The sequence below is a fragment of the Aedes aegypti genome, chromosome 3, assembly GCF_002204515.2.
Source record: "Aedes aegypti strain LVP_AGWG chromosome 3, AaegL5.0 Primary Assembly, whole genome shotgun sequence".
Lineage (NCBI taxonomy): Eukaryota > Metazoa > Arthropoda > Insecta > Diptera > Culicidae > Aedes > Aedes aegypti.
In genome coordinates this window covers 347,235,015-347,250,247 of record NC_035109.1, presented here as the reverse complement: position 1 = coordinate 347,250,247, position 15,233 = coordinate 347,235,015, and the positions used below count along the sequence as shown (strand labels likewise).

General features: G+C 34.7%; 1 protein-coding gene across 13 annotated transcripts in view; it reads left to right on the top strand.

Annotated features, from left to right (window-relative positions):
- LOC5566052 (CD151 antigen) overlaps positions 1-15,233 on the top strand; it is a 280,588-nt gene that overhangs the window by 133,967 nt on the left and 131,388 nt on the right. For 8 of the 13 annotated variants that reach the window (XM_021852736.1, XM_021852741.1, XM_021852733.1 and 5 more), the window contains exon 4: positions 8,334-8,753. The gene's annotated coding sequence lies outside the window, so the exon portion shown is untranslated. Of the gene's footprint in view, positions 1-8,333; positions 8,821-15,233 lie in introns of those variants that run through there. The other 5 variants (XM_021852742.1, XM_021852737.1, XM_021852731.1 and 2 more) reach the window with 3 other exon arrangements.

Here is a 15,233-nt window from a genome sequence, read left to right as displayed (position 1 = left end):
GCTCGTTCTCTGAATGGTAAAGAGGACGAGCTGTTTAATTTTCTTACGGTTAATAACGTGCATATAGCAGTTATTACCGAAACGTATTTAAAACCTGGATCTAAACTCAAAAGAGATCCTAACTTTTTTGTTTATCGTAATGATCGACTTGATGGGGCATGTGGGGGAGTTGCAATCATCATTCATAGGCGTATAGAACATCAAATGTTTTCGTCATTTGAAACTAAAGTTATTGAAACTTTAGGTGTTTCTGTTGAAACACAGTTTGGTAAATATACTTTCATAGCTGCCTATTTGCCTTTTCAATGCTCTGGACAGCAAGTAAATTTGCTCCAAACTGACTTGCGAAAATTGACTCGCAATAAGTCAAAATTTTTTGTCATTGGTGACTTTAATGCCAAACATCGGTCATGGAATAATTCTCAAAGTAATTCCAACGGCAGAATTTTATTTGATGAGTGCTCTTCAGGATATTTCTCAATTCAATACCCTGATAGCCCCACATGTTTTTCCTCTTCTAGAAATCCATCTACGATTGACTTGGTCTTAACCGACTCTAGTCATCTTTGTAGCCAATTAGTTACTCATGCTGATTTTGATTCTGATCATGTCCCTGTTACATATCAAATATCCCAAGAAGCGATTCTAAATCCTATCAGCTCCACTTTCAATTATTTACGAGCCGACTGGAATACATATACAACGTATGTTGACTCTAATCTTGATGTTAACATTTCTTTAGAAACTAAACTTGATATTGACAATGCTCTTGAAACTTTAACAAATTCCATTGTTGAAGCCAGGAACATTGCAATTCCAAAATGTGAAGTAAAATTTGAATCCGTGATTATAGACGATGATCTTAAACTCTTGATCCGTCTTAAAAACGTAAGGAGAAGGCAATTTCAACGCACTCGCGATCCTGCTATGAAAATTATGTGGCAGGATTTGCAGAAAGAAATCAAAAAGCGTTTTGCTCAATTAAGGAACAAAAATTTTGAAAATAAAATTTCTCAATTGGACCCTGGCTCTAAGCCCTTTTGGAAATTATCTAAAATCTTGAAAAAACCTCAGAAGCCTATACCGGCATTGAAAGAGGAAAACAAATTATTACTAACTAATTACAAAAAAGCTCAAAAACTTGCTATGCAGTTTGAAAGTGCGCACAAGTTTAATTTAGGACTTACTAGTACAATTGAAAATGAAGTTACTCAGGAGTTCGAAAATATTCTCAATCAAGAGAACGTTTTCGAAAATGCCTGGGAGACTGATTTGGAAGAAGTGAGAACTATTATTAAAAAATTCAAATATATGAAAGCTCCTGGCGATGATGGATTTTTCTACATCCTCATCAAGAAAATTCCAGAAAGTAGCTTATGATTTCTAGCTGATATATTTAACAAATGTTTTCAATTAGCATATTTTCCTGACAAATGGAAAAATGCTAAGGTTGTTCCAATTTTAAAACCAGACAAAAATCCTGCAGAAGCTTCTAGCTATCGTTCAATCAGTTTGCTTTCCTCCATCAGTAAACTTTTTGAAAAGGTTATTTTGAACAGAATGATGGCCCACATCAACGAAAATTCAATTTTTGCCAATGAACAGTTCGGATTCCGCCATGGACATTCGACCACTCATCAACTTTTACGTGTAACAAATTTGATCCGTTCCAACAAATCTGAAGGCTATTCTACTGGTCTTGCTCTTCTAAACATAGAAAAAGCATTCGACAGTGTTTGGCATGAAGGTTTGATTGTAAAATTAAAAAACTTTAATTTTCCAACATACATTGTTAGAATAATTCAAAGTTATCTGTCAAATCGTACACTTCAGGTTAATTATCAGAACTCCAGATCTGAAAGACTTCCTGTAAGAGCTGGTGTTCCTCAAGGCAGCATTTTGGGACCAATATTATACAATATTTTGACATCTGACTTACCTGAGTTACCTCAGGGATGTCAAAAATCTTTGTTTGCGTTATATGTTTAGGTTAAGTTAGGTTAAGTATATTTAAAGCGTTTTTTTTCTCTTATAAGCAGGTGAAATCAACTCACCTGTAAAAAATCTGAACTGCTACGGAAAATGAAATGTAATATGTTATTAACAAAATGTTAATAATATCTTAGATTTGTTTTACCAAATTAGGATGATAGTGTTGTCTAATAACACAGAACACCTAGATATAAAAAATGAATGTAATGTTTGAAATGATACTAATAAAGAAAAAAAAAAAAAGAAAAAAAAAATCACTCTTGGATACTGAAAAAGCTGATGATCGTGTTTTTTGGGTTTTAAACCACTGTGGAATGGATGGAAAAAACACCAAGTGTGGCACTGCTGTGGAATTCTGTAAACTTGAAAATATAAGACAAAGGGTCGAATATAAACTTTAAAGGGCTTGTGTAGTCTCCGTTTTCATCCGAATGAGCTCAAATTTTGGGAGGACACACAGAATTTGATCTAGAATCAAATGAGCGGTGTGGAGCAAAAACGATTTTTTGAACCACTCTAATACACATTCTTCTTTGACAGATACGCGTATTTCGATATCAACTGCATGGCCGTTTTGTTCCTAACCCCCAAGCAAATAGCTAAACATTACATAATATTCGTATCAAGCTTAAGCATGCATGAGCATGAGCACGACTGACCGCCCGCAGATGCTACTCCGTTAGTGCAAAAACAGCTGTACTTACACAGGGAACCAACAGACACTACTCAGGATCACGGTAAAAAGAGGCAAAGTATTATACTCCGAAAAATGACATTTGGCAGTGACGTCATTCCTATCGCAAACTCGAACGAGTGCAAAAGAAAGCAAGGTCTGCTCTCCTTTACTATCCTCAAGGCCTCATGCTTGACGATAGGAATGACGACACATGTTTTGGTGGAAAATCGTTGTTTACACGTGGGAATAGCCTACCTTGTTGTGTATACCGTGCTCAGGGTCAGTAGCATCCTCAATGTGTAAATACTGGAGTTCTAATCATTATAATAACCAAAAACAATCAGAGAGGCACGTACTACCCACCCTTGTAAACAAAAATATAGATTTTCAAAAAAAAAATCTGAAGTTTATTGCTTGAAGGTGTCTTGCATAAAGTTGTAGAATCACTATATATTAATAATTGATTTTATTCTGAAAACTGCCAGAAATCTGGAAAAAATGAAGAGTTTAAATGCTTGGCCCATTTTCCATTTTCAACAAGGCATGGGTCTTTTTTATTGGCCAAATTGAATTTTATTAGCGTGTTTGGCCTGAGGCTAGGCCCTTTTGGTTTTCAATGAATGAGCAAAAGAGACTCATTGAAAAGCACCTAGAAATTTCAATAACGTTTGCTTGAATTTTGACGATTTTTCACTCTCTGCCTTTCGAGTGTGTGGTTTTTTAGTGACAGTTGATGACAGGTTTCCCTTGACTCCTGGGAGCTCGCAATCATAGCCAGCTGTGTCCTCTCTCTTAGATCGGTACTTCTGTGGTGATACCTGGAGACCGAAGATTGAACCAAAGTTGAGCGAAGAGAGCAAATTGTCGTCGAGTGTTTACTTGAACCTTTCCTTAAGGTGAAGATGAATCGAAGCCAAACTTCAAATTTTCAAGAACACGGATCTGGAGAACCAAACATCCGTTTGAGCTGAAAACCTAATCGATTGGTCACCACCAGCTAGTGACCAGTCGATTAAGTTTTCAGCTTAAACGAATGTTTGGTTCTCCAGATCCGTGCTCTTGAAAATTTGAAGTTTGGCTTCGATTCATCTTCACCTTAAGACCATCCACTAAAACACCAAGTGTAGCACTGCTGTTTGCCTTATTCTCAATATAAATCCTTGGGGGATTCTGTAAACTTGAAGATATAAGACAAAGAGTCGAATGCGTGTTTTTCCGGATTTACCTACCTTGTACAAATTTTCATTTTTCATAGTTTTAGTTAATTACGCTAAAGTGTCAATTTGTTTTTTTTTTTTTTTTATTTACGAAGAAATATAATATCAAAATGATACTATACCCACATAAGCTGCGTAGAATCTACCTTATGGAATAAACACGATTTATTAACTTTTTGTTACTTACGGCATCTTCAAATCGAGATCCAGAGTTGCACTCGAAAAAGCCTAGAACGAACAGATTGCCTTGAAGTCTAAACCACATATGAAAAATATCTTGAAGTTTTATCGGTGAGGAAATAATAAAATTCTATAACAAAAATGAAATGTAACATTTTTTTCAAAAAATATTTTTTTTAATTTGGTAAATACTTGCGTACATTTGTTCACTTACACAAAATTTAAAACCTTGTGGAATGTTCTTTTTAAACTATTTTTTTTTGTATTTAGAAGATTTGGTAATTTGTGTCAAATTGTGTGGTTTTTAATAGGTTTAAAATTCTAGCATGTAGGGTTAAATTATTTCTTTACAGATCTAATTTGAAGTTGTTTCCTACATGCAGTTCAAATTTTAGATCTATAGGATTGCTAAACGCAGTGCTAGAACAAGTCTTCAAGCTTAATTATTTTAAAAGGAAAATGGTATTTATGTGCTTCAATAATGTTAGAATCTCTAAATTCAAAAAGAATTTTCTCTGAATTTGTCTCATATGCATAGCTCATTTGTGGTATGATTTTAAAGGGTGTTTATTCTAGAAAGTTGGAAACCTAATGGCAATAAATGTAATAGACACAAATTTGGTCGTCTTTATTAATATGTGTAAAAAGTAAATATTATTTTATCAGTATCAATGTAGTTCTGATCCACAAGAGCACATTAGCATGGAATATGGCCGACTGAATGAAAAGCTTATTTTTCCCATAAGGACTGTTCATTTAAGAAAGTGGACACATGTTTTTTACAGTAATCTGTTTATTTTCGAACAAATTCATGAGTTTACCTAAAATACATGGAAATCAACGTAATTTAAATCAAATTCACATAAATTTGAACATTTATTGAGCATTGCTGGAGAATGCTCTTACTTTTCTTTTGATACCTCCCATAAAATTCTGCACAACTTTTTTCGGAACTTTTCGAACTGCTTTTTGAGCTGCTGACCACATTTTCTTGAAAAAAATCGATGGAGCTTGTTTCTCTTCCATCCTTCTTAAGATGCCGTTTGATTATTGCCCAATATGTTTCAATGAGGCGTAGTTCTGAGCAATTTGATGGATTCGATCATTTTTCTACAAATTCGACTTATTCCTTCTTGAGCATCTCCAAAGTAGCTGAAGCATAGTGAGCCGATGCTAGGTCTGGCAAAAACAATGGAGGCATGGTACGCTTTCAGTAGATGGGCAGAAGCCATTTTTTAATGCATTCAGTTCTGTAATTTTCGCCGTTGATTGAACCCGTCGTGAAATATGTAGTAAGGACTATTCATTTTATAAAGTGGACACTTTGTTTATGCTATATCTTTTTTATTTATTGATAAAATCGTAATCGGTTTTCTGTGTATCGTTGAACTATTATTCTAAGATCCTATGAAAATATAAAATCTTTGAAAATGCTTTTGGTTGAAGAGCTAAATAGTTTTTCCAAAAACTCTTAAAAAAGCTGTCCGTCAAAGTTTAACATTATTTTTCGCAAAACAAAAATCCTTATTTTTATGAACAAATTGTATGTTTGTATCCTTTACTATTCTACTAAAGGTAAAGCTTTAAAAATATCAATTATATTCCACCATTCTATGACACTAGGTAACTTTAGTGATTTACCCATTTATGGCCAAATTTGCTGATACACCATCCTTTCACTCCCAGCAAAAGAGAAAAGTAAAAAGCGTGTTCAAAACTAGTTTGGATTACTAAAGAAACTATATTAGTATAAACAAAAGCTAAATCGTGAGATTAAACTACAGTCTTAAGTATAAATTTTACTGTTTATGGTAGTTTTACTAAAAAGTCTCATACTTTTAAAATCATGTACGCATATTAATCGATCTACAGCAAATTGTAAACAGTTTTCTCCGAATTTTTCAATTGGTAATCTCAGAATAACATATTATGAAAATAATATGTGGAAAATAAAATCGATTTTATTACAGCAGTGTTGCCAATTTTGATGATTGTCAATGTACTTTGATAGGTCTTCTAAGAATAAAACAATTGTGTTTCTGTTGTGCTTTGAATGTGACGTGGGGACTTACTAAGTAATTCTATGAAGGCGTAAGTTATTTTTCATATTAATACTATATTAGGACTTCCGTCAGGATGTACTTTTACACAAAAAATTCTACTCATATCAATTTCCATCAAATTTAAAAAAAATTTCTTTTAAAATATACGGGAAAATTGATTTTATTATATCTGTAAAATTGTTGCTCCAAAAATAATTTGATTTTTTCCATCAGGCTTCTGATTGATAATGCTTTCGAAGAACAAGCCTTTTTTGAAAATAGAAAATATAAATTATCGAATTTTCCAGCCAATTTCTTACAATCATTGATTTTGATAACCTCAAAAAATCGACCGATCTAATCGTTGTTCCATATTCGTGTGAAATTTAAATATTTTGGAGAATTTTTATTATCACAACATTGTACAATACTAGTCGAACGATGTGCAAAAAACCGATTGAAATTTCATTGATTAATAAGAAAGATACAGCATGCACAAGGTGTCCACTTTATAAAATGAACAGTCCTTACTTTCATACCGCAGGAGCAAATTGCTTGCCATACCAAATCATTTTTCCCGAATTTTTCTGTTGGGATGTATCGTACGTCGTCAGGAATATCTGTTTTGGCCACAGCGTTGAAAAAATTCAATTTGGACACTTCGCATTTGTGCAGAAAAAAATTGAGAGTCGCCATGTCAATTCGACCCATCGTTTAGAATTTATAATTTTTTTATGTCAACTTTTGTCTGCTGTCAAAATAAACACTTGAGATCACACTGAAACAAAATTTTATTTGTTTTTATGGAATTTTTACACCAAAATGCTAATATTTGGGTGTCCACTTTCTTAAATGAACAGTCCTTAGTGATTCCTACATAAACTTTAAAGGGCTTGTGCAGTCTCAGTTTTTATCCGAAGAGCTCAAATTTTGGGAGAACACACAGAATTTGATCTAGAATCGAATGAGCGGTGTTTCATTTTAACGACAGAGTATGAAATTTTTCAAAATATATTTTTTTTATTGTATTTCAGTCGAAACACAAATGCACGGTGAATAGATCCTTTGCAATATATATGGTTCCTATTACCGTGCATTAGTGTGAAGGCAGGAAATTATTCGGTAATATTAGATTTATTGTTATGTCGTCATTAAACTACTTCATATTTAGTTTTTGAGTGAAGAAGTAATGGATAATACAGTCAAACCTCTTATTTATGGTTTTTATTGTAAACGAAGATTTGAGTAGTCTTAAAAATGAGTGCGCACACGACTAGCAACATAGTTTCTCCATCAACAACGTTTCTTCAAGATACAAAACTAAATCATGACGAAAACTGTACGCACGGTGAATGGTGCACTAGGGTGCACGGTAAATGGTGACATAGAACAGTACGAGGCGACCTTAACATGACATTTTCAAACATAATTTTTGAGTATTTTTTTGTTATGCATCACTAGTTTTAGATTTTTCCCTGGATTATTATATAATTTCACGCTACGTAGTGCTATTCTAGTACGCTTCAAATTATTTGTAAAAGTTATATAATTTTTTGAAATGCAATTTTTTCTTAAATGCACGGTGAATGGTAGCTTGACGGTACAAGGTTTGCTTTTCAGCTTTTAATTCTAAGAACACTTTTTAACTTTTATTATCTGCCTATGTTGTTGCGGTGTGCGTTTGAAATGCAAGTATCAAATGCGGTAAAATTTTTTACTAGGAAGGCGATGTCAAAGTTTAATTTTTTTTTTGCTAGGTTGACGGCGAAATTGGTCATGGTTGCTAAGTGTCCTTTGATAACTTAGTGTTACCGCATTCGAAGTCCAGGTCTACACGATTTGCTCGTCAAACGCAAACTGCAATACTATTATTACATTCATATATCGTGAGGCAGAAACGATGAGACTCTATGTCCAGGGAAGTAAAAGATTTTTATTTTTCGAAAAGATTGTCGACCGACTGGGAATTGAACCCAAACACCTTCATTATTGCTTTGCTTTGTAGCCTCGGACTTTACCACTAGGGCGCGAAACGCCCCATTACAGTATATACTTAACCCTAATACCCCATTCTCTCCCATCCGAGTCCGTCTAAAGGTTAGCCCTAACGGTTCTAATTACATGGAACATAAATTCTTCCATTACCCTTTCCCTCGCATAACCCATAATGAAATCGCATTTCTCGAAAGACAATACATGTCATTCTTTTTTTCCCTTCGCTTTCAGATCGGTCTCACCCGGAGGAATTCTTCACCCACGCCACCATTCAGTCAGTACCCGAAGGGTCCTCGTCCGTCGAGCAGAAGAGCAACACGCTTCAATATTCCCATGCGAAGGAATTCGCTTCGGTCATGCTATTGACCAGCGACCAGCGGCAACGCACACAAACCACGCAAAGTCATATCGTTCGCCGAGAAGAATAAAAGCCATCTCATTCAACGATTGAATTATGCTCCGGCATGCGTCCACCTAATGATCCGTCGTCGTCTGTGTCGTCCGTCCAGTGCAAACCAATCAATGGAACCGTGTGTCATTGTTTTCCAGGGCCTGCGTTTCTTTTCGGGCCGTGGCGTTTGGTGATGTAAGCTCGTCTAATTGACCCGAAGTGCGTCTTCCACGTCCGCGGTGGAGCCTGTTGGATGCTGGGTAAATCGCGGCATCGGGAATTGCGTGCCGTGTTGTGTCTGCGGGGATTTTTTCGATTAACTTCTCGGTTAGGGTGGCCCATTTTATGAGGAAAAAATCAAGCTGCAAAAATCTTAAGCTACACCCACCCCAAATTGGTTCATTTGGAACCTCAGAAGCTGTTGTGTAATTCTATGCCAAATCCATCAAGTATAAGTGGGCGAACGAGCTTGAAGTTTGTACGGAGATGTTCATTTCATTGTTCTTACAAGCCAATAATGAAATGAATATCTCAATACAATTTTTCTCACTTCTCCAATCAAAATTGTAAATACTGACACAAATCGGAAGCCTCTCTGTTAAGAAACAATAAAGTTATATCTATAGGAAAACTTAAATTCGGAATCCCCCCGAGGTGAAACTAGCAGCACCAGAGAAAAAAAGTGTTTTTTTTCGTAGATTTCTGATTTCGTTTGAATTTTGTTAATCAGATTATTGTTCGAATATATCAGACCCATGTATTGTTTTTTAATTTGGGTGTCTCTTTTTCGACTAGACGCGGATAAAAATATGATTCCCCAATAATGATTAACAAGCCATGAAATTCATAAATTGGCTTCGATAAGGGTATAAGGAAGACAAATCATGGTTCCTGGAGTAATAATCATGATTCTTCAAAATTGTAACATCTAGAGTGACAACACAAAGCGTCCTTCTGGTAGTTTATCCATGGAATTCCTCCAAAAGTTCTAAAGGAAGTTTTTTGAAATTTTCTCCATTAAGTTTCTTTGAAAAGTTGTTTCAGGAAGCTCCTTAGCAAATTTCCTTCGGTGAACATGGTAGATTACATAACTTCACCCAGTTTAGCAAGAAATACTACTGGAATAAATGTAGACATGAAACTCAGATTTCCAGGGTAATTTGGAGGGCCTTGAATACCTCAAACGTTTCTTGAAGTAGCCTTTTGATCCGTGACAAGGTTCAGTAAACATTGTAGATTATATAACTTCACTCAGTTTAGCGAGAATAACTACTGGAACAAGTGTAGACCTGAAGTTCTGAACTCCAGGGTAATTTGGAGGGCCTGGAATATCCCAAACGTTCCTTCAAATAGCTCTTGAGATTCTCAGAGGTTCGTACATTCTATTTGAATTTGTAATGTTATTGTTCTTAATCCAAAAAATTACTGTTACGGTTGTAGATTTCAAAGAGTGTGCTTCAGGACAGTTTGGACGTCCTAGAACATCCCAGGACATAGCAAAGCAAGTGAAATAGTGTTATCGTTCAAAGAGTAGTTCTGTATTATCTAGCCTGAACATCATTTATGTTCACAAACAGCATTTCACGCTTTGTATGTACTTATAGTTCAATTTTCCAAACTTCTGGATGTTCAGGATGTTCTAGGTTGTCAATTAGGTCATAAAGGCATATTCTTCATATTTTTCTCTGATAAAAGAGTATATTTGGGACAACTTTGCCGAAGACAGTATATACATTTGTTCATTGGTTCTTTTTTTACAGCCTTTTTTGTACTGCGGTGATATATGACCGCGCCGGCCCCAAAGGGTTAAGGAAGCTCCTTCAGGAAGTTACTTCAAGAAGATTCTTGGGGAGGTTCCATCGGGAAGGTCTTTCAGAAAGCTTCTTCACAAAGTTCCTTCGGAATTTTCTTCGGAAGTTCCTTCGGAATTTTCTTCGGCAGTTCTTTTGGAATTTCTTTCTGAGTTTCTTTCGAAAGTTTCTTCGGAATTTCATTCGAAAGTAAGTTAAAAAAATCAAAAGAACTCCCGAACGAAATTCCGATGGAACTTCCGAAGAAAATTTCTAAGGAAATTCGGTAGGAAATTTCGAAGGAACTACCGAGGTACATTCCGGAGGAAATTTAAAAGAAACTTCCGAATCCAAATGGATCTTCCGAAAGCAATTTCAAAGGAACTTTCGAAAGAAGCGCCGAAGGAAATTCCAGAGGATTTTTCGAAAAAAAAAAACCTACATGAACTTTCGGAGGAATTATCTGGAGGATCTTCCAGAGAGTTGACCTGAAGGAACTTCCTGGAGGAATCTCCGGAGGTTGGAGAATTTCTGAAGAAACTCCCTGGAGGAGCTTGTGAAGAGTTTCACGGATGAATTCCTGTTGTAATCCATGCAGAAATTTCCAGAAGAATTCCTTAAACAACTTCTGAACGAATTATTAGAAGAATTTTCGGGGATTCCTTGGCAAAATTTTCTAGAATTATTGAAGGTATTTATTGAGAAATTCCCTGGAAAATTCCTAGAGTTTTTCTTAGGAGGAATTTCCAGAGGGATTACATGAGAAAAAAACTGGATGAACTTTACGATAAACTTTCTTGGTAAATTGCTGTGAAAAATTCTGGGAGGTCTTTCTGGAGAAAAATTTCTTAATAAATTTCCATAGAATTATTTGGTTAAATTGTCGAGGAATTCATAAAGAATTACCCGGAATAATTCCTGAAGGTGATTATAGAAGAAATTCTGTAGGAAATTCAGTAGGATTCCTGGAGGAATTACCATACGATTTTTAAAGGGATTCCTGGAAATCTTTGATGAATCTCTAAGAATTCCTGGGGAAACTCCCAAAAAAATCCTGAACTAATTCTTGAGGATTTCCTACACCTATTTTCCTTCTAATTCCCAACAGAACCTAGGACTCCAGAGTAATTACCTAATTAAATTGCTGAAGAATTTCCTGGGAAATTTTCGGAGGATTTCTTAAAGAAATTTTCTGAGATATTTCTGTTGCATTCTCCGAAGGAATTCCAGAACAGATTTGTGGAATATTTTTGGAAGAATCTTTAAAAAAATTCGGTGTATTCCGGAAATGAAAGACCTTGGAATTTCGAGAATAATCCAAGCATGAATATTTTCGTTTCTCCGTGGAATAAAAGGTAGCAATTCAATTTCAGTTTTTTCGTTCCACTGTTCCGGACGAAATGTTTCTATAGGAGGTCTTCTATGTGTTCTTCCGGACATTTCTCTTGGTGTTTTCTTCTGAAATTATACCAGCATTTTCTACGAAGATTCGTCATGAAATAACGCCCTATATTCGTCCAGAAATTCTTCTGGGAATTTTCCCAGAAATTCCGTTGAGGATTCTTCTAGAAATTACTTTGTAAGTTCTTTTGTAGATTGGTCCACGAATTCCACCGTAAATTCTTCCAGGAATTCCTTATGGAATTGCTATAGAGATTGTATTCAGAGAATATTTGAATTCTTTGAGGGATTCCTGATAAAATCTATAGTAATATCAATTATTCCTTCAAGATTTTCATCTGAAAAAGATCTCAGGACAAAACCTTGGAGAAGTCTGGAACGAATTCACAGTAAACTCTGATGAAGATTCCTTCAAAAAAATCCTGTAGAAATTCTTCAGGGAGCTCCTGGAGGAATTCCAATACGAATCATGGGAAAATTTCTTGAAGAAGCCATTCTTAAAAAATCCTTGAGGGTTCCTAGAGAAATTCTACGAGTGATTACCTGAAGAGCTTTTGCAGCAATTCTCTTGAGGCATTCCTAAAATATTTCCCTGAGGATTTTTAGCAGTATTCCCCTAAAGTCAGAGCTGATAGCAGTTTTTTTACGAGACTTTGTTTGTATTTTAATGCAAACCTCTAATAGGTAGGACTCAGTGATAAGGTCCTTAAAGTGATTTTTTTTATATTGCTTGCAGTGAATTCTTTGCAAAATTCTACAGGTTCCAGAGAAACTTAACTATTAAACTAATTAATAAAGAATTCCTTCTCAAATTTCTCGAGGAAAAGCTCAGGAATAATCCCAGTAATATTTACAGAGATTTAATCTGGAATATTTTCAGGGAATCCTACAGGGATCTGCGCTCAATATTTCTAGAGATTTCTTTTTCAACTCATCCAGAAATTCTTTCCGCGATTTTTTGAAGGATGCTTAGCGGAATTTCTCTACAATTTGCTTCAAAAAATCCTTGCACCCCAACACTACTATCTCCAGTATTTTCAATAAATTTTTTTCAATTATCTTAGTAATTTATATATGAAATCTTTTGGGATTTACTCAAGAGTCCGTGAATTCATCAAGCGTAACATTAGAACATAAACTTACACGGAGGTTAATTTCTGAAAATTTCCTCGATGTTTTCGTGGAGACAACATGCCTGGGAAAACTCTGAGACATACCCTGGAAGATTGCCTGGATAAATCTTTGAAGTATTTGTTGAGAAATTTCTCAAAGAGTTGATAATTAATTTAATTCAACTTATTAAAAATTAGTTGCAATCTCGAAAAACAATCCTGATGGACGATTTATTACAACTTTAGGAAATCCACAGTTTGGGAAACGACAGTTTTGGAGGTTGTTCTAGGGAGACCGATGAAAGAATCATCTGATTAAATCCTGGAATCTTTGAAGAAATTCCTGAAGGAAATTCAAGGTAATTTCTGTGGTTATCCTCAGAAGAACCCAGGTTTTATTCTTTAGATATTGAAATTAAAATGTTCAAAGAAACTTCTTATGAATATTCTTGGATGAATTCCATGGGAAGTAATGCTTAAATGTATTTCTGAAGAAATCAAATAGCTGAGTTAATTCAAGATGAAATGCGTAGTGAATAGCATGAAAAATGCATACAGCAGTTTCACTTGTAGTAAATTCACAAGAAATTCCCAAAAAAGTCTCACTCAGGCGCTACCAAGCCCTGGAATAAATCACTGGGAAACTCCAAGATGAAATAAATATACGAGTTTCTGAAAAGAAAAATCCCAGAAAAAACGCAGAGATATCTTCACGGGAATTGCTGGAGAAAGTTCCGAAACAGTTTAGGGAGAATTCTTACAAAAATGCCCAAGCAAACAAATCAGAACCCGAAAGAAAACAAAAATTCAAAATGACATTTCTGTCAAATACTCACAGTGTTACTGCAAATTTGCGTTCAAGCAATATTCGCGCAATTTGTATAATAATATTTGAAATATGATAAAAAAAATTGAAAAAAATCTTGAACTAAAAAATGTCAGGATTCCATAGTTGAATTCTTAGTTTCGTACAAATTTTGTAGACATTTTCTAACGAAATTAAGGATTACCCTCTGGAAAAAAATCAGAGGCTGAAAAGTTGCTTAGAACTCGATGGTGAAATTCGAGCTAGTACCAGGAACGATTTGTGGAATATTTTATTGAAATGATTATTGAAGAAATTCTTAGATGAATCTAACAAGAAATATATAATAAATAACGAGGAATCACAGTAGGAATTCCTCACGAATATGTGAAGTAATTCTTTATTGGATGCATGGATTCATACCTTTGAAGATTATTTAACAGCTGCTTGACAAAAATCATTTGGGTTCCAAGACAGATTTTGAGCAGACTCCTCACAAGATCTATTGCGGGCTGTTTATAAAACATTCTAATGATTTCTGGTAAGATCTTTGGAAGAAGTCTGATTTTTATTTAAACTGCAAAAGTTTATCATGATGCAATTCCGCGAATTTTTTTTCCGTCGTCTGAGGAGGCATTCCCCCTACCCCCAAACTGGATAAACCCATGATAATTTGATTTATTCACTGTTGACAATTTTGATTACTACCATTACTAAGGTTACGGATTTTGGTTCAAATTTGTTGGGGTGCCTAAAACAAGAGATAGTGAAAAATGTAAGAAATCTTATCAAAACTTATTCAGGAAACAATTTAAAATTGATCTGCTTGATTATATTTTGTTTCAGTTCATGATTTGTTTCATTTTTTAATTTTTTAAGGTCATTCTGGGAATATGGACTCCCAGGGACATTTTTGAAACATCATGCTCATCAGCTTAATTTACAAGCAGTCCCATAATAATGACCTGATATTTTTCTTTGAAAATTGACTAGTTTTTGAATTTGTATGCAAAAGTCTTCAAACTGATGCAAGTGATGCATTTCGTCAAGTACGACAGAGAAGTTCAATACATTATTAAATTTACCCGGCTATAGTGCATTATGATGTAGAAACAAAATTGATAAAAACAAACTTGTTTGACTGCAATTTAATATATTATTTAATAGCCTTACGAATACAAAAAACTTGAAATAATCATACAAAAGATCTCCCTAACTAGAAACCCTTATGCCAAAATTTAAAAAAAAAATCCAATATTTTAGAATGATCGTCCGATACACTTTTTTTTTCTCCTATATTGTCTGTTTAAAACATAAATTTCAATTTGCCTAGGAATATTTTTTTGATTCTAAACTGAACGATTCTATACATTTTGTTGCTTTCTCTCCTATGTTTAGGTATCTTCACATAAATAATGAAAGAAATTCGTCAAATACAGCGCCATCTATGATCGAAAATGTAATTGGATTTGGTTCTGCCAAATATTTACAATACCAACTTCAAGCTCGTTTAGCCACCTCTTAAATTTGAGGGGTTTGCTCAAAGTTTTACAATAGCTTCTTTGGAACCGAATGAAAAAATAGGGGATCTAAGTAAATATTTTTGCGGTTTGGTAATCATGGTCCACCCTA